This window comes from Pundamilia nyererei, unplaced genomic scaffold (genome assembly GCF_000239375.1).
Source record: "Pundamilia nyererei isolate P.nyererei 1_Seehausen unplaced genomic scaffold, PunNye1.0 scaffold00032, whole genome shotgun sequence".
In the NCBI taxonomy this organism is placed as follows: domain Eukaryota; kingdom Metazoa; phylum Chordata; class Actinopteri; order Cichliformes; family Cichlidae; genus Pundamilia; species Pundamilia nyererei.
This window is the reverse complement of record NW_005187433.1, coordinates 2831288-2852696: the sequence shown is the minus strand read 5'-3', so window position 1 is coordinate 2852696 and position 21409 is coordinate 2831288.

Genomic DNA, 21409 nt, shown 5'->3' with positions numbered 1-21409 from the left:
TAAAAAACTGCAGATACCTGAAGATTTCTTATAAACAAATAAAAACAAAGTTTTTTATTTTTAGGAAATAATGGTTTAAAAATGTGTTCAAAAACTTTTTAATGCTTTAACTGTATTAAAAAAACTGTTCAAATCTGTACTTTTTCCTTTGCTTTCATGCCAAAAATGAATAGAATTCAGCTTTTGTGTCATAAGGGGTTTGTCTCTGTGTAAAGAATACAGACAAAGGTGGAGGTTTTTCTCCTCTAAATAAGAGCTGCAGGGAGGATGGAGCTCTTTATGTAGTGTTGAAGGATTATTATTATAAGGTCTACATTATAAGTACATTATAGACATACATTACATAGCTATGTATTGTTATATCTCAGTCTGCCGATAACCACATCAGGAAAGATTAAAGTGTCTGTGAAGCTTAAAGTAACACTCAGTATGACGTGTGCTGTCTGTGATGTTTGTGTGTATACAAGAATTTGTGGTCATGCTGCAAGTCTGCAGTATGAGTGCTTGTATGTACGACAAAGAGAGGACAGTGATATTTGTGTGTAAGTGTGAAAGTACTATAGTTCTACCTCCAGTTATTTTAAGCCATTTCTGTTTCTCCTAGACTCGTCAACAAATAGAGGGGGGCTGAGGTGCAGAGAGGAAAGTGGAGTCATGCTGCAGAGGTTGAGCTGCAGAATCATGATACAGCTGAATGAGGGAGGAGGGAGAAGGGGCGGGTGCAAGGAAGGGGTGGGTGGGGGGGTGATAACCGAGGTGCTGAGGTTTAACAAAGTCGGATTTGGTGTCTTTGTGTGCGTGTGTGTGCGCTCGAGTGTGTGTGTGTGTGTTAGGAATGTTAACTATTGCTTTGAAACTCATTACGTAACTGTATCTGTTGCTGCAGCAGAGCAGAACACTGTTGCAGTGGAGAGGACCTGTCTACACTGTTGAGCTGTTGCATTCAACAAGCTCGCTTCTCTAAATGGCGACATTTGTCACAGCCTTGTTAAAAACTCATAAGACCATTTTTTTCTTCTGCCACCTCCCTAGATAATGATAGCTGAATTTGGCAGTTAAAACTAGTTTACCAGAGTTAGAGAAAGCTCAAGGTCAACACTGAGAGTCATAAATTAGCTTGTCCCCTGTGACACTAGAGAAAACAATGAGCATAAATGTGACATGAACTTGCAATCTTGTTGCCTTTGAAATGGCTACTTCAGCAAGGGACCAGGTCTTGTCTTCAAAGTGACTTTGGTGCATCAAGATGGAAATAAAGCTCCAATAAGACAGAGTCAGTTTGCTGCCAGTTCGTTATCAGTTTGTGACTGAATGGGATCAAGTTGGCAATTAAATGCAATCTGTCTTTGGTAATACAGCCATTAACTGTGATAATTCTGGAAAAATCTCAGCAACCAAATGCAAAAAATAATGTAGTAGCATTAGTAACATTAGTAAAAATAAAATGATTGTGAATATGACACCACAATAAAAATCAAATTGATTATCTTATCTACTTGAATATAAATTTATCAGAACAAAGAATATTAGAAAAATCACAGGCACATCACAATCACAGTCAATGGCAAAAGTCAAAAAATTCATACATTAATATCATATTATCTAAAGTATATCCAATAAATATATGAATTATATTTATTATTACTACAAGGTATAACGTTAGTTAGATTATGTTAGCTTGCTAACAGTTTAGCCTACAGAACATGGTTTATTTCAAAATAGCGTGTATTTGAGGATGACATAAGAAGGCTGACACTTTGGATGTTGATAATATTAACTGAGACTTACTCAATTTAAATTTTGTTAATAGATCTTGAGTCCGGTCTTTTAGGCACTTCAGTAAATTGGACTGCCTTCCTTATGATGAGTTGTGACAGAGTTATTGCATCAGCTGAACTGGTCACCGTCTTCCATGTGTAGTTTTCTGTAATTTTGTCTTTCTTCTTCAGCAGATAGACTAGAACACTTACAGTTGTATGCTGTTACCCTCATTTCCACACAATTTGCAGCCTTGGTACATATGCTACATACCTAAAAAAAAATCAAATACCACTGAATTTTGAGAATTTAGTAATTGAAAAATATATTGGCTTGCAAAAGTATTCGGCCCGCTTGAACCTTTCCACATTTTGTCACATTACAGCCACAAACATGAATCAATTTTATTGGAATTCCACGTGAAAGACCAACACAAAGTGGTGTACACGTGAGAAGTGGAACGAAAATCATACATGATTCCAAACATTTTTTACAAATAAATAACTGCAAAGTGAGGTGTGCGTAATTATTCAGCCCCCTGAGTCAATACTTTGTAGAACCACCTTTTGCTGCAATTACAGCTGCCAGTCTTTTAGGGCATGTCTCTACCAGCTTTGCACATATAGCGACTGAAATTCTTGCCCATTATTCTTTGCAAAACAGCTCCAGCTCAGTCAGATTAGATGGACAGTAGTTGTGAACAGCAGTTTTCAGATCTTGCCACAGATTCTCGATTGGATTTAGATCTGGACTTTGACTGGGTCAGATCGGATGGCCCATTTGACTGGGCCATCTGCACACTGATCCGAAACAGATCAAGACTTATACTAATCTGAAGCTAGGGCAAGTTTGCAAAACCTAAAGAGCTCAAGATTATTAACTAAATACTTCAAACTACCAAGACTACTCATAAAAACATATGACTTAGTCAGCTAAGCAAGCAACACCAGTAACGCTAAAAAGATGTGTCGAAAAAGAATGTACGGTTACTGTGTAACCTTGGTTCTCTTAGTCTCTTATATTGAGACTATCTCTCCACACCGTTACATATTCCATATGTACGGGGTACGACCCCCCTTTGTCGTGGCGCGTGGATACTTCTTTAAGACACTCAGGCACGCCCTACAGCTCACGTATAAAACAGCTGTGCAGACATGACACTGGTGATAGTTTGATCGGAAAGCATCTCTGAGCGGCCTGACGGTTGAGAGATAGTCTCTCAGTAAGAGAACCAAGGTTACACAGTAACCGTACATTCTCTAGCATATCGAGGCTATCTCTCCACACCGTTATATATTTAATATGTATGGGTAACTCTATAAGACACCCCACGAGGAGACAATGCAACTGAACCACCAAGAGTGAAGGTGCCAATGAACCATTGACCATTGAAGTACACATAAGTAGACCACCCCGGTCAGGGCTTCACCAGACGCGAAGGCCAAGCCGGGGGGGTGGAGGCAGCAGTCTGCAGATGCCAGACTGGCCCGAACCGGTCATGCAGGACCTCAAGTGATCGGCCGCTCAAGGTCAGCCCAGGAACCGCGAGACAGACCACCAAGGAGTGCAGCACAGCGAGCTCCTAAATAGTATCCCGCTGGTCGCATAGGCCTATGACATGCGGGCAATGCCAGACAGAGAGTCGGCGCTACAGGCTGGAGAACTCTCACTCACCACAGCGAGGTCCAAATGGTGTGTAAGCTAGCAAAGCGGGCAGTACGCCAGGGGAGCACAGCCTACAGTAGCAGGTCAAGCTAGGGATGAGACCTGTCTATCCACAGAGCCGAAGCTGCCCCATGCTGTCGACAGACAGGGAGGGGGACTGGCAGCTTAACCTGCTAAAGTGGAGGGCTGAGCAAGGCGACGACTCGAAGGTCCACCCCCAGCACCATCACTACGTGCTGTCCACAGACAGATGAGCCTCAAGAGTGAAATCGAATGAGACACTTGAGGTCAGTCATAAAGTCCCAGCTCACTCAGCGGGCCTGTGCTGGCCTTGTAAGCCCGTGACACACAGCCAATGCACGAGACAGGGAGCCAGCGTTGCAGACTGGAGAGCTCTCACTCACTGGCTGAAGAGCCAGACACAGCGAGGTCTGACAAGCGTGTAAACCCGCGGAATGCGTGAAGAGGAGGAGAAGAAGGCTAGCTCGCCGAGCCGCTGAGTGGGGACCCTATTGGCCGCGCAACCCTGCAAGAAGCGGGCAACGCCAGGCAGGGAGCCAGCGCTGTGGGCTGGAGAACACTCATTCGCTGGCCGAGGTACCAGACACAGTGAGGTCCGACTGGCATGTAAGCCAGCGAAGCGCAGAAAATACACCAGTGGAGAACAGCCTGCAATGTCAGCACGGCCGCTGAAAGCGGACGACCGAGGCCGCAACACCACCCCGCACCATCCACAGACTGGCAAGGGTGCTGGGGGTCCAGCGAGCTGAAAGGCTAAGTGGGGACACAACCGGAAGGTGTGCCCCAACGCCAGTCGGCCACTAAGTGCTGTCACAGCAGGGGAGCCACAAGGGCAAACTTGCTACTTGTGCACAGTTGGCGCTGCAGGCTGGAGAACACTCACTCACTGGCTGACGTATCCGGAACTGGCGAAGCTTGGGCAAGACGCCACACCTGCAGCTGCAGTAGCAACAGTAGCAGCAGCAGCTCAAGCTGCAGTCGGAGCCGAGAAGCCTCCCCGTTCAAGCAATGACAGGAACCCCGCTGGTCGTGTGAACCGCGCACGGCGGGCAACATGCCAGAAAGAAAACTGGCTACACTAGCCTGAAGAATTTGCACTCCGCGCAGCGAGGTCCAACTGGCGTATGAGCCAGCGAACGCGGGCAATACGCCAGGGGAGCGTAGCCAACAAGCCACTCGAGCACAGCAGCTGGCTATCGCCATGACAGAAACCCACGATATGCGGACGACGCTCAAGGTGGGAAGTCGGACCCACCGGCTGGCGAAGTAGAGTCATAACAGATCCCCGCCTGGTACTAGGCAGTGACACAGTACCAGGGAGAGAGCGCCTGCCGCACTCAGTGGATGACCGAGCTAGGACGCGGCCCAAGGCCTGTCCCAGGAGGTGAGAAGCTGACCACCATCCCGCGACAGGGCAGGGGCTGGTGGCTCAGGCCACTGAGGGCCCAAGTGGGGAGCGACCCAAGGTTCGTCACCAGGGCATCGCAGCCACTTTGCGCCGTCCGTCCGTAGGCCAGCAAAAGTGGGCCCAACGAGACACTTGCAGACAGTCGGAAAGTGTCAGCACACTGAGCGGGCACCTGCTGGCCATGTGACCTGTAACACAGGGGCAATGCACTAGACAGAGAGCCAGCGCTGTGTGCTGGAGAACACTCACTCGCTGGCTGACGAATAATACACAGCGAACCGCGGGCAATACGCCAGGGGAACACAGTCCGCAGCAGTAGTACAAGGGCCAAGGCAGGGATGCGACCCGAAGGGTCCATCCCCACAGCCGTGAAGCCGCCCAGCCATCCGCAGATGGGGGGGCACTGGCAGTCTAGGCCACTGAAAGCCAAGTGGGGACTTAACCCGAAGGTCTGCCCCAGGGCCAAGCAGTCGCTATCGCTGTCTGCATACAGGGGGGCAGCAAAAGTGAACTCGAGAAGGAGACACTCGTGCACAGCGCTGCAGGCTGGAGAATCAGACACAGCGAGGTCCAGCTGGTGCATAAACCGGCGAATGCGGGCAATACGCCAGGGGAACACAGCCAGTAGCTGCAGCAGCTGATATGCCAGAGAGAACCTGGCTAAAATAGGCTGGAGAATGCTTACTCGCCGCAGCGAGGTCCAACTGGCCTGTAAGCTGGTGAAATGCGGGCAACACGCCAGGAAAGGGATGTGAGCAGCCCTTTCCTGTGGCGGCTGCTTATCGGGGCCTGGAGCCTGGGGCTCGCTCAGGCCACTTTGGAGGTGGGGTGCCCCCGGCCTCTTGGCCTGGGGCTCGGTCACTCAGGCACAGCTGGCTGCCGGCGGAGCTCACGGGCACGTCACTGCAACTCCCCCTGGCTTCTGCTCCGCGGCTGCTGAGTGAGCCCTCATCTGGGACTCTCCTCAGCTCTTTCTGGGACAGTGGCGTGGCTGCCCCTCTGTTGGTCTTCCTTGGTCTCTTGTGTTCTGGGGGCCTCTGGATGTCTGGAGTTTTGATCTCCTCCACACCTGCGTCACGCTCTGGAGGGCGGGGCAGTGGCCCCCCCACACCCTCTAGCAGATCATTACATGAAGGAACCTTTTAAATACAAGCGCGTCCATGCTCACAGGTGTACACACGGATGATCACACCCACAAACTACACCCTTTTTGGCTCCTACCTCAATGCACACTGTGTTCTGTTGATCTTATGTGTTGCACAATAATGTTTAATATTTAGTATTTACTGTCATATTCCCATATATCATTGTGATGTTGTTTATTCTATTACTCTTGTTCTCTTCTGCTTGTTTTCTTTTTTCTTTCTCAACAGGTGATCCAGGTGATCGATATATGTATTTTTTTTCTCTGCTTATTCTGTTGGTTTTTGTTTTTTGCCCTTCTCCCCGTCCCTCTTCTAAACTGTTTTTCTTTCCCTCTTTCTTTCTCCCCTTCTTTCCCCCAGTCAAGTCTGTCCCGTATTCAGCAAGTGAAAATAAAATAAACAATAAAAGGTGAATCAAATGGACCATTATGGCAAGGCTGGGATGGTCAGTTTGGTAAAGTAAATCCGTTGGGCATCTTTCTTCGCCTTTAGACAATAATTCTGATGGCAAAAGAGCCAAACGGGACAGGGAAAAAAAAAAAAAAAAAAGGAAAGGGATGTGACTTGCCGGGGGTGTCAGCTCACTGAACGGGCCCTGCTGGCCACGTAAGCCACAACATGTGGGCAATCTGCCAGACAGAGAGCCAGTGCCACAGGCTGGAGAACTCTCAACTGCTGGCCCAGGCACCAGATGCAGCGAAGCCCAACTGGGGTTTAAACGGTCGAAGCGCGGGCAATATGCCAGGGGAACACAGCCTGCAGCAGTGCTGGCCACTAGGCCCAACTTAAAGGATGTCAGTTGGGCCTAGACAAACGCCAGACAGGCTAACAGACCGGAGAATGATCACTCGCCGGCTGTGGCACAGCAAAGTCCCAGCGGCGTGAAGCCTGCGAAGCGGGCAAGACGCCGAGGGAACACAGCCCGATACACACAGACGCTAGCTCGATCGGCGAGGGAACCGGGCCACGGGAGACCGGGGCCGAGGGAAAGCTAAGGGGAACCAAGCTAAGGGGAACCGGGGCTGAGGAAAACCAGCTAAGGGAGACCAAGCTAAGGGATACCAGAGCATACCAGGGGAATACCAGGGGAGAGGCAGTGCCCATGGAGGCTGCCGAAACAGGCTCCAACAGATGCAACACACACACACAGAACTCTCAAGGTAAACACACACACAACCCAGTGGAGATCAAACGATCACCAGTGTCACGCCTGCACAGCTGTTTTATACGTGAGCTGTGGGGCGTAGCCGGGCGTGCCTGAGTGTCTTAAAGAAGTATCCACGCGCCACGACCAAGGGGGGTCATACCCCGTACATATGGAATATGTAACGGTGTAGAGACATAGTCTCGATATACTAGAGAACTGCCCATAAGGATGATAACCTAATACAATCTATTGTCAGGTGCAGAGTAGAGATGGTGGATAGATGGGAGACAGAGGAGGTGGAGGCTTCTTCCTTTTAATCGTGATGACTCATGGCTGTAAGAGTCATACATCAGCTTTATGCCTCAGCTTTGCTTTTACATCCAAATCATTGACTCTGCTGCTTTCTTCTTCTTCAGCAGTTCCTCTTTACAATGTGAACTAAGCATTGCATGTGTAATTTACATTTACTCTTAAATGTTTAAATGATTGTCAGATTGGCCCTAACTTGTTTGCATAATCAAAGCAGATCTTCTACTTTACTGTAGGTGCAGAAATATTATATACAGTTTGGCAGAAAATGTAATATGCCTGTTATAGTACTACCTACTAGTCTGTGACACAAGCACTCTATTCACAGTAAGAGTAGTATCATGGCTGAGTAAGCCGTCTCTTTGGTTTGGATCATGGAACTCAGAGTCACGCAACCCTAACTGGTGAATGGCTTAACTCTGCATATTTCATGAGACTTAGGCTGCAGAAAACCAGTGCAGATCAGCAAAATGTGAGTGTTTGTTGATGTGTAGCACATCTATGCCAAAAAAAAAAAATTCTTCCCAGGTCAAATATCCCATATTTATTCTAGGAACGTTTTCAAATGTGTTTTCTTTCCAAAATGGTCTTTGATTCACTTCTTGTCCAATTAGTTATTTGCCTAATGCAGTCTCACAAATCATTTTGGCTTTAAGCAATACATTTAGTAGCTAAAATTAATTTGATAACACTGATGTCTGCTGTAATATTTACAGTAAAAATTATGCAGACACAATAATTATAGTTACACTAATTCATCAAAAACAATGCTTATACTGAAAAACTCAGGGAATGGGCATCTTAAAAAGTATTATGTAGGCTCAGAGACAAAAGATTTAGACAAGCCATTAAGAGATACATCACAAGATTTTTAAGAGGATGCACTGCAAGAAAGAGCGCAACAAGAAGACTGACAAAGATTAGAGATCTTAGACCCCTCTTCCCCCAAATCCCGGGGCAGGCTGACTCACTCTGATGGCTCTGAAGTGCTAAAATGCTTTGTCTTAGCCATGAGAGACCCTTCATCAGCATATTTCATTCCCTCTGAACAAGAAGAGAGGAACGATAGGATGTGTTGTGTTGTGCGCGTTGTTGGATGTTTTGAATTTTGAATGTAGCAAGTTTTCCCTTGTGCCTGACAAGCAAGTCTCTTCTCTGCAGAGTACCCGAAACTCTTTCTTCTTTTTTTGCATCTTTGTTAACTCTGTTCCATCCTCAAATCCTCAAATTGTTGTTTTCTTTGAAATAACTCTTTAAATTCAAACAGAAGCTTCAACTAGAATAGGATGCTCAAAAATAATTTGTATTAATATATATAACCAAAAAGGTTGAAACATGAAACCAAAAGCCTTTTCCTTCATCATGTTTCTCTAGGAACAAACGTATGTGATTGTGTATGTTTTATGTACTCTGACAATATGTAGGCACAGGTGTGTACATTCACACACATGCACTGACATTTTTGTTATAATTCTAACCTGAGGCCACTGAGTTCACGAGAGTAGCCAAGAAGATGTCATTAATAATTAATAAGCACGTTCAGTGTAGTAAAGCAGGTCTGACAGAGTCATTCACTCGAGCTACAAATCCTGAATTGCAAATGACGCTGCCAGCTACGGCAGTGCCACACCTTTAATAAGGTTGTTTAAAAAATAAATAAATAAAAAACATGCTGAATTTAAAAGTCTTATTTAATGTGTCTGACACTGCCGGCTTTTATCGATATAAAGTTAAAAATAACTGGCAAGATGTACAAATGAATCTGTGCTCTTTTTCACTGCTGGATCAGATTTAGTGTCATATATCAGACTTCCTTTTGTTTGCCATTGCTGCATTGATTTTTTTTCCTGTTTTACATCTGAAATGCAACAGTCATGGGAACAGTGTCAGTATTACTGTAACACACTGTGTGCAAGTGTTCTGAAGGCTATTCAAGTCTGCATAACCCCAGAATCGGGGAGGGAAATGGGGGCATACAGTGTGGGTATTTTATATAATATATATACTGACCACATGATTTTTTTTCAAAGGACTTGTCTGATATAGTCACTTAAAATGGGCAGTGAGGCAGACAAGAAGTGGGCTGACTTCATCTAAAGTAGACTTACTTACACCGAAGTTATAATATGCCAAAGAATGACATCCAAAAAGTGCCTCTTAAATACTTCACTACGTGCTGTTTTTTTATGTGTTGTTTTATGCAGACATCTACATGAGAAGAATGCAAGAGTCATTAAGCAGGATTACAGTTTACCAGTTAAAACAACAAAATGAAATGGTTTCTGTCACGGGTAGGGAGAGGACTCAGGCGCAGACTGGAATTCAAAGTTAAATATGACAGTTTATTTACACAACACCAAGTGCATGATATATACATGTGGGGGCAGTGGTGATCCCCTAACTCAGGGATCACCACAACATAACCTAATAAACCTACACCTTAGTTCACTTCAGGGGCGATTTTAGCCCATTTTTGGGGGTGCTTAAGCAAAAATGAATCAAAGCACCCCCCAAAGATTTCTTACTTTTTTTGGACAATATTTGCTGTTTGTGTGACACACTACTAAAAATATAAAAACCATACAGTACTGTACTTGTTTGAGACGTAACATTTTAACAACAAAATTATAGATAACCTCCCCCCTTCCCAAAATGGTTTGTTCCAGCTCGCCTCTCCCCTGCTCTGGCTCTAGCGCTCTTGCTGCCAGAGCGATGGTGGCTGAGACGCAGCAGAGCGGAGGTGTAAGTGCCTGGCTTAAAACAGGACATATTAGCTGCATTTAACCTTCAGTTACTCTTATATAGTTAGGTAGGAGTCATACCATGTTTCTTTTTAGCTGAAAAACATTACACCAGGTAACCTGCAGTGTTAAAAACGTGTTTTCCGACAATGTTTGCTACCCTACAATCCGCCCTGCTCTGTAGTAAATTCAGCGACATTTGACCGTCCTGTTGCTCCCATTGAAATGTATACAGTCTATTTAAAATCTAAAACTTAAGATTGTCCGTAGCCCGCTGCTGTTACCACTGTCCCGTTTGAAATGGATACTAACTAGCTAACTGACTGAATGCCCATTAACCTTATAATCTATTTGTGTATGATTGTCAGTCTAAAGAGGGAGAGAGGAAAGAGGGGAACGTGAGGAGAAAGTACAAGGTCAGGAAGAACCAGGTAAGAAAACAGAGAGGGAACAGTGACAGGCAAAACAGAAACTGTTAAACTGACAAAGAGAAAAAAAACCTGATTTTACTCACACAATCTGGAAGTTGTGTTCTCCCTATATTAATGCTGCTATACAGAATCTGCTAAACAAACTGGGTTGAAACATTTTTGACCCTCTTTAACAACATTCCAACATACCATTATAATGGATCGCGGAGATTAAAATTACTGATATATTTTTATGTGGTTCAGCCACAACTGTACTAAAACCTCAGTCGCAGGACGTACATCACATTTGCGCACTATCAGAAAGTGCCAAACAGCCCTGGTGGAGTGAGGAGCTGTAAAGAGAAGCAGATGCTCTGTTTATATTCTAAAAATGTTTTAAGCTTGTTTCAAAGATTCTGTACAGCAGCTTTAAATGTTTTCCAATAGCACACATACACTTATCAGTGTTTCTTAAACTTTTTACAGTGTGTACCATCTGATAAAAATGTCAAGCTCTCCTAAGTACCACTATGAATGCATGAAAGTCATAAATCTTACAACGCAAAATTATTATTATTAAATTAGTAAAATTAGTATCTGCAATAAAGGTTTTTTCATACATTGTATACATTCTACCACAGGCAAAGTTGCCTCCATTTTTATAGTTTTTATTAATATTTTGTAATAATTTATTTGTAATAATTTATTCTGTTTTGGGAGTGTTTTTTATGTATCTGTATTACATTATACATACACTTTAAAAGTGAATCTCTGTCCAAAAGATGCACTGTTTACACTCATTATTCTCCCGCAGTAATTAAGGTTAGTATATGTATTTTTTCTATTCCAATCCATTCTTCTTTTGCAGCATTTAAGACAACAGACGATGAGGACAGGGAGGAACAGGGGGTTAAATGCACCAAAGTGACAGTCAGAGAGAACTCGGGACAACATTTAAGGATGCAGGGACTGACAGAGACAGGTTTATCTTGCCTGGCTGGGCAGCTCTCTGGGTGCTCAGCACCCCCAAAGCTCTGATCCTAGAATCGCCCCTGGTTCACTTTGTCTAGGGTTTATTTCGAGGATTTCGCACAACCCAGGATTCAAATCATGAATACATAATGGGCTTGGATTTACAACATTATGAATGAAATGTGGTCTACTTGGAAGCAGCAGGGCTCTCCTCCCCTTTCGATGGGTTGTGTGTGAGACTTTAAATCATCAAACTGTAAATTAGGAATTTTAAATTGTTATTGATCCCTGTACCCCTGGTCCTAAAGTGTATATTTATTTTCTTACTCTTCTTATATATATTGTTTGTTTAATTGCACTGCTGTAACTGGAGCCTCGTCGTCTCGTCTCTCTATATACTCTACTGCAGGGGTGCCCAATCCCGGTCCTCGAGAGCTACCGTCCTGCAGCTTTTAGATGCATCCTTGTTCCCACACACCCGAATCAAATGAATGGCTTGTTATCAGGCCTTTGCCAAACATGATGGCATGCTGAAGAGGTAATCAAACCATTTGATTCAGCTGTGTTGGAGTAGAGATGCATCTAAAAGCTGCAGGATAGTAGCTCTTGAGGACTGGGATTGGGCAGCCCTGCTCTACTGTATGTAGCGGAGATGACAATAAAGTTTACTTTGACTTCAGCCGCGAGCAGGCGCACCAAGGGCTCTCGCGCTCACTTTTCGCGTATAGAATTTCAAAAAAAACATCTGTGCAAATTATAAGTCTGTATCATGATGTCTGGTGTTTTCATGTTTGTTAGTTTGTTTTTATTTTGTTTTATTTTGCAAGTTGGTTATTAGACGCTGCTCCAGCCAGCCAGAGAATCCCGCCCCGCCCTCTCCTCCCTGTGCCGCAAGCAGCAGGCGCACCTCGCAAACGGAGGGCGCCCTTACTCCCAGCAAATGGGCGGCAGAAAACCGATTGGTGCCTATGCCATTCCCAATATGCGCTGTCATGACATCGGGGCAGCATGGCATGATGCCGCCCCGCTACTGTGTGGGGGGAAAGATCCAGGGGTCCAGGGAGTCCAGGGGTGATTCGGGAAAGGTCCTCTCACACACTTGAACTCCACCACATGAATCCACACACCAACACGCTTGTAATCCAAAGCAGAGACAGGGACCATGACAGTTACCTTGAATTCTGTGGGTGACTTTATGGGTGGGTGACAGACTTCATCCAACATTTATTGTGGCTGTAACAAAGACACATTTGCATCGCTTAACTCAGAAAGGCAAAGTAGTAAGGTAACTAATTAGAGCTTCTGGTTATAAAAACAAACAAACAAACAAACACAAAAACAATGGGACAAAAAACAACTTGCAAACATGGAAATACCAAAATCAAATTTAGAAAAACTGTCTGTATCTTCTTTTATTCGTAACCTCACTGCCTTCTTCTCTAACTTTACTAAATCTCTGTCTTTTTCCTCATTTTTTTTCAGCATTATTTTTCCCTGTTTTTTTACACTTTCCTTCTTCAGTCTTATTTCCTTTGAATGCAAACACAGCTCTCCTGATGGCAAAAGCAGCACCGTTATCAATTACTCCCCGTCTCCTGCAGCAAAAACCTCTCTGCAGACACAGCACATTTCCCTGGCCTAGAGAGAGAATGAAAGTGGGAAGAGGAGTTGAAAAAAAAGAGGGGCGAAGTTAAGAGACAGAGAGACTGAGTAAAAAGAGAAGGAGCACAGGGGAAAAGAGGAGGTAGGTGGGCACATACAGTGAAGGGGTAAAAATGATCTGGACAGCACAAAACATTCGAAGATTATGGTAGGCTGGGAGATGAAGGGAGCACTTGCACCTTATGGCTTAATATATCATGACAGCCTGCTGTGTGTACGTGTGTGTGTGTTGGATGGCCTAATATGACCTGTGTAGCTAGTACACTCAAAGATACACAGTATGAAAGAAGATAGCAGCAGGATATCAGGATATGCAGGTTTCTACGCAATAATATTGGCATAGAAATCAAAACACTGCAGAGTAAATAAAAAATAATAAACATCGACAGTAACATATACTGGAATTGTTTGCTTTGCGACAATCCCACTAACTGCATCACCTGACATACCCAAGTGCCAATTAAAAGAGTAATGTCCCATTCTTTTCCAATATAGGATTCTAGCTGCTCAACAGTCCAGGGTCTGCTTTCATCTTCAAATGTTTTTAATTAGTGAAAGTCTGGAAAGGCAGGCAGGTTCAGCACCCGGATTCTTCTACTATGAAGCCATGCTGTTGTAATAGATGCCGTATGTAGTTTAACATGGTCTTGCTGACAAATACAAGGCTTTCCCTGAAAAAGACATCTGGATTGGAGCATATGTTGCTCTCAAACCTGTATATACAATTTATCACTGATGGGGCCTTTCCAGATGTGCAAACTACCAATGCACTCCCATATCAGATGCAGGCTTTTGAATTTAGAAATGATAACAGGCTGGATGGTTCCTCTACTCTTTAGTCCAGAGGATATGGCCTCCATATCCACAGAACAGTTTTCCACTTAGCTTAAGTCCATTTTAAATGAGCATTGGCCCAAAGAAGACAACTGCATTTCTAGATCATGTAGAAAGCTGCGTTAGTAGATGGCATGGTTCACAATAATTTCTGGAAGTGTTCCTGAGCCCATGCAGTGATTTCCATGATGAATCATTCCTGCTTTTAGTGCAGTTCTAGCTGATCACATACAAATACCAAGCAGCCAGTATTGATTTTTGGCTTTGTCCACTAAGCAAAAAGATTTCTCTAGATTATCTGAATCTTTAGATGATGAGATACTCAAAAATCTTTGCAGTTTTATTTTGAGAAACACAATATGCAGATTGGTGAACATCCGCCCATATTTACTTCTGAGAAACTCTGCTTTTCTAAGAGCCTCTTTTTATTCCCAGTCTTGTTACTGACTTGTTATTACCACATACTTTCCCAGCCTTTTATTTCCCCTTATTTGCATTCTGTTTTCATTTACATTTAACACAGGATCCTAACTTTTTTGGAACTGGGCTTGTACATTTAGCCATTGTAGGAAAATAATTCAGGGTAGTCATGGGGAGAAAATAGTAATTGTTATATATTTTAGTAACAGTATAAAATAGTTTAAAACTATTAAGAGTAGAAATGACACTGAAAAAGGTACTAAAACAAAACGTGTGCTGTGTACGTGCTGTATGCTTAATAGCCCATAGCTCTGACTCCATTAATAAGTATTGATATTATTTGCATTATTTCCAAGTTTTATGTGATGATGGATCCTCGTTTATTAGCTTTTTTAATGTTTTGCATGAAAAATCTGAAACCAAAGAGTAGCCACGAAGTTTAGCTGGCAAGTGGAGCTGGAGAGTTTAACAAAGTTATCTAAGAAAAACGTTCACACATTGAAGGAAATTCTGTCTGGATAAAGACTACGTCTTGCTGCTGCACATAGCAATGCAATACACCTCTTCCAGACCTCTCATCTCTCTTCTGCCTTTTTCTGTCTCCTCCCGTGGGCTGAGCCAACGCCCAGTTGCTGCAGTGCAGCTCACTTTCCCATTTCAAAAAACTCTCCCCCCTCCCTCTCCTGATCTCTCCCTCACTCTACATCTTTGCCTGTGTCTCTCTGCAGTGAGGCAGCGAGCAACACAAACTGACAGTACAAAAAAGTGTTTTTTGTACGACTAATCAGCTTAGAATTGCACTATCCTATCCTAGTAAAAATTAGTGCACATCTACATTTTGCATAAATGGTGACTCGGTTTATTTTCAAGAAATTCTCAATAAGTTTATTTGAAGGATGTTTGATTTCTCCTTGGATATTGTGTAATGTACATGAACTATTGTATAGATTTGTTTTCCCCATTAATATCTAACACAAAATTTTAAAAAAAAAAGGGGGGGGGGGGGGGGGATGTGGAGTTTTATTTATCTCCAAACACTGCAGCAGACACAAATTTCACTTACATTGATCCTTCCTCCCGGCCTTCATTTCCTCTACCCTTGGTAAACTTAATGACCCAAACAGACTCATCAGATCACCCGATGTCTACTTAATCTGTTAAAAGTTCAAAATGATTTGGGACTTAAATAACTTTAATGACTAACTTTAAACCACTTTGAATGTTGTTATCGCAGAAGCACTGCTGATAAAGTCATAAAGCTGTGTTATTGGAGTGCCACTACTGAACCTTTGGGAGTAATTGAGAAACATAAGACATATGGCTTAGACTGCATCCTCTACAATGAATGGGGCCATCGGAAAGACTGATTAAAAGTTCGCGCAATTAATTCTGGAAAAGGAAAATATAGAAACATAACACAGAGGAACTCTTTCCCTTAGCTCTAACAATATTCTAAAGTATTGTATGCATTTATGAAGCCATGATAATTTCATATTTTATAACTGGCACAACATATCCTACTTAGGAGCATGTATATTCTAAATGTCATATATATAGCTAAGCAGACTTAGTAAGGTCAGCTTAGTTTTATCGAAAAGAGATATAATGTGATAGAAGACTGTGATACACGCTTATATCAATTCTAGATTAGATTACTGCAATTCATTACACATTTGCCTGAGCTAGCAAAGCTATAGCTGATCCACAATATAGAAACCATACTTTTTATTAAAACCTGAAAAATAGAGCACATCACTTCCATTTGAGGTTTTCTTCATTGGCTATCTACTAATTTTGGAATTGATTTTAAGACTTTTTTTTTTTTCAACTTTTAAGACCAAAGCATATTTCAGATCACCTGACACCGTACACCCTTAATTCTACCCTGAGGTCCTCAGCCAAGGCTCTGCTCGTACAATCCTGACTAATAAACTTGGGAGTGATCAAGCTTTTTCTGTCAGGGCACCTTCTTTGGAGTAATCTCCCTGAGGAGATCAGATAAGCAAACTCAATTTTATCTTTTAAATCCCTCTTAAAGACATATTTTCATAAGCAGGCTTTTTTCTGTTCATTTGTTTTAAGTTATTTCTATATTGCCCTTCCTGTCCTAATTGTTTTAACACCTTCTCCTAGTGATCATTTTATAGCTGCTTATATTTTGCTTTTAATTTTCTTAATTTACCTGTTTAACCTGTTTTTATTATAATTTTCTTTATTTCTTGCTTTTGATCTCCTTGTGCTGACAGTATTTACCTCCTCTTAAATCTTTTATTTGCTGTTTATTTCCTATCTTATCTTGTGAAGCACTTTGTAAAGGTGCTATATGAATAAATTGTATTATTATTATTATTATTATTATTATTATTATTATTATTATTATTATCATGTCTTTGTAATTTTAGTAACTTTGAAACAGACTGTACATGTATCTATTCATATGTGCATTCTTGTTATTGACTGTTTCATTGCTTGGGTTTGGTTTAAGAAATGCATTCTTTTTCCAGCATATCATATAAATCTCTTGTAGAGTTAACGGCCCCATTGTTTTTGTAGCTTGTGCACATTTTGTCATGTGGCTTTCAATTAAGTCACAACTTGCCCTGCCTTTTCTTGTCATGTCCTATCATACCCCACTCCATCAAACCACATCCATTCCTATCACTTTGTGCCACGTCACAGCATGCATGACATTATATGCAGCTTTTAGAGCTGCAAGAAAGACAAACCCACACTTTGCTGTACTTTGCCACTGGACAAGGATCAGACTTCTATATCTAGCTTGTACCTCCTAATCTATGGAACAAGCTATTTGCCATTGCAATTTGCAGAACCACTGCAAAGCAAACACATTTACTGTAATGTAACTCTTGTTAAAAAAAAAGAAGAAGCCAGGATCAATAAGTATTGATTGTGATCTGTGCACGTCCTCAGCTCTAGTGCTTGGACTGCTCTCTCAGGCACTGTAATCCAAGCCTCGGAGGTCAGCAAAATTCCCGGCAGGTTGAGGCTGCAGCTCTAGAGTAAACGAGAGACAACATAATCTGTCACTGATGTGGTCTTTCTTCTTTTTTTCAAAAAAGCAATATATATGTTTCAATACATCTCATATTTTCTTTCCCAAAAACTAACAACAGAAACCTTTTGGGAAGGCATGGATATTTCATGGAAAATGTTGTAAATATGGAACCTGCACCATCATCAGTTGCTTACTGAAAAGGCTTTGACAATGGAAAAAGGAGACATTATAACCAATGCAGATCAGCCATGTGTGCAAGTCTACTCATCAGCATTTCAAACGCAAAGACAGAAAGTCTGCATAATTCTTCTCCTGGACAGGAAGCTGGTCTGCAGTACTGTGGGATCTTGGCTTCAACAGGGGTGACTCTGAGATAATTTCTGGATGTCCGCCAAGTGCTTTTCACCCCCGACCACTTTGATTCTCAGAGTGTTTCCAGCATACCCAGCTCCAATGATCAATGGTTCCTAATGGAGGCACGGTCGTGGACAGCATGAAATTTAAAAAGAACATTTAGCTCTTATACCTTTTTTCCCCCAAAGCCATTCTCATTATGGCAGCATAAATGAATTGTACCAATCTAATTTTGATGATCCATCATCATCCCAAGAATATGTTGTCGAGCTTTTGAAACTCTGACTGTACTTTATTCTTCAAAGGAAAAGTTTGACATTTTGTTGTCTGTCATTGTCATGGCTGAACGCTAATATGGAAATGAAGTGACATTTGTATAGCACTATTGTACTCTTACTGACCTGATAAATCCCTTACTGTGAAGCCAAATGTAAGCTAAAGTCACCACTTAAATAACATGGCATATTTCTACTATTCTGTGTCCTAGCAGTAGCTTAATATCTAACAAATTATAAAGGCAGTACTGACCGTCCAATCTAACATTGTGCAAAAACAAAAACGTGCTCCCTAAAAAAGTTTATATATACCAACTTCAAAAGTACTTTTCGTGGCTTTAATTGTTCATATGTGTTGACATAAACCAGTTTACTGCAGCATAAGATGCTTCAAAGAGTGTCCTGAACTTGATGTATGCATGCAACAAAAAGGGTTCACATAAGCCTTATATTTGAATTCTGGTTAATAAAAAAAAAAGTCATTTGCAAAGTTTAGGATCTTTTGTTCCTATAGGATTTTTCCTTTCAAGTCGTGGTTAACACACCATCCCATTGTTCTCTGACGAAGTAACTGAACTGCTGAGCAGGCTATAATTCTGTGTTTTGTTGCACCATGTATCTGCATGCTGTTTCTACCCTGGTGAGCATTATATATCAGAGCCAGCACAGCAAAAAGCATTGATACTCTTTGCTCTATTGCAGAGATTACTTAATTAATTATTTTATGTATCTTAATATTTGGTCTTTTCTACGCTGCAGTTTCGATTAAGGAACACACCACAGTACAGAAAGTGAGGAAAGACAAGAACGAGATTAAGAAAAACTGAGATATTACACTTTGTACATATCATACAAATGACCATATCATATTTTGTGTGTGATAACAGCAGATTTGTATGTGGTCTTTTATAGTGTGTACCTCTTCAGCAATTAAATGGTTTCTTAATATCCTGTTTGGCTTTTTCTTGCTGAAACTTTGAAGTTTGCTGACATCTAGTGTTTCAAGTGTGAAAATATGTTATGTGCCATTTCTGGTATTACTGCAGTGGAAGATGGTAAAATCAGTAGTAGAGGTAACAGTAGCTTCATCAAAAAGGAGAGAAGATAAAAGTCTTCTTAACTGAAGACATAACACTTTTCTGTTAATCCCTTTATAAATTAAATTGTCCTGTTAGCATACTGTGTGGTTTAAACTGTAATGCCATAACAGTAATAACACATATTAATTGTTATTGTGAAAGAGTTACTATTGATGTTAACAGGAACAGAAATACTTTAACATAAAGCAAAAGAGACTTGCACAAGATTTTTAACTCAAGTGGTAATTGTTAAACCCTTTAAGAAAGATAATACATAAAATCATATGATGAAGCAGGATGAAGGTGTCCGTACTAAGAACAATATGGATTCATTACATCAAGGTGAAAACAAAGACGTGTCCTTTGTTTCAGCGTTCCCTGCCTCTTCTTATTTCTGAGGTGGATGTAGTTTGTAATGGACACAGCAGCACTGGCTGAGTCCCAAAATGCTTTTTTTGCTGAGGGAAGTGCAAGTCCTCGCCAAGGGCAAAGGACTGGTGGATGCACATTCTACATTGGAATAAAGCCAGATGGCATGTGGCAGAGCTGGAAAGACAGTGAAACATTAGGGCATTTCAGGGGCATTACCCAAAACACATGAGTCATATTTATTATTATTTGTGCGTAAGAAAAACAATTAGAAAAACTTCAAATACGGATTGAAAGAATACTTTTAAAGAGCAGAAACAGATGGCGATAAGGCGTTTGGTAGCAATAACATCCACTTGCCACCTGATGGTGCAACAACACAGTGAAAGCCAGATGACCAAAGACGCTGCAGTGATATGTGAGACTTTAAATAGTAGTGATGGAAATCTCTCAGCAATGCAGAATCATGAATCACCATTCACTGGAAACCATCCAGTCTACTCGGGAATGTAGAGCGTGACATGCTGACATTAAATCACACTTTCTCACTACACCATATGCTGACTGATGAACCAAGACTTCACTTTTGCAACTACAAATTACAACGATCCATAACTCATCCTCCTCGCCAGCGCTCCACTACTTAATTTACTGAAAAAGTGTTAAACTGTTTAATCGCGGTCGTGCACTGACCTTGGGAATCTTATACTGCAGGCAAAATATTGCCCAAAGCACAGAGGCCTATAGTCACATTGAGCTGATAGGAAGGCAACAGTAAGACAAATACCAACTTGTTACAACCAAGGTATGCAGAAGAGCATCTCATTGAAGTAAATGGCCTATTCAATTCAATTCAATTCAATTTTATTTATATAGCGCCAAATCACAACATAAGTCGCCTCAAGGCGCTTCATGGGAGCAGAAGACCTCACCTGGCCTCTTTGGGATTCGGTGGAACAGAAGAGTTACAACAATAAACATATCTGCATCAACTGTGTGATGCTGTAATGTCAGTATGGACCAAAATCTCTGAAGAATGGTTCCAGCACCTTGTTGAATCTTTGCCACGAGGGATAAAAAACAGCTCTCAAGGCCAAAGGGGATCCAAGCTAATATGAGTAAGATGTAACTAATGAAGTGACCAGTGGCTACATGATGCATATCTTTTTGATGTCTTAAAGAAAACAAAAAGTCAGTGATCTGTTATGTTCATGTTCAGGTATATGAAAAACTGTACCCCTGCTCGTCTTCATCAACTGCCCATTTTCTTTATATGCCCAGAAATTAAAAGTGTAGATTTTATTAGCAGCAGACATCCCTGTGTCTGCTTCATGTCTGAATTATGTGTGCAACTGTCACTGAAATAAGTTTAGAGCTGACTTTCCCCAAAATTGCATTAAACGCTGGGAAAGACTAGTTTACCATGGCTTTGGCTTGTTTCTTTTCTCCACAGCTACACTGATTACTTACACTGATTAAGTGACTGATCTCATTAAGCTAGAAAATTGCAGTGCCAGATCTTCAGGTAACAAAATATGCAGCTTCATCATTTTCTATATTTAGCACACACCATACTGGCTCAGGAGCTAATGGACCCAGCAAATGTATTTTTATTTTTTTTCATCAGTGATGGATTCATGCACAATATGCTCTTTCTAACGCAAATACATCTCAGACCATGCAAGCAAATTAAAACACACCATTTATTCATTTTATGGATCAATATATTGTAATGACCTGGCTGGGGTTGTTAGCCAGGTGCATTCTGGGTATTGTGTTGTCTCTGTGTTTTCTATCGTTCTGCTAGTTCCTATGTGTTTGATT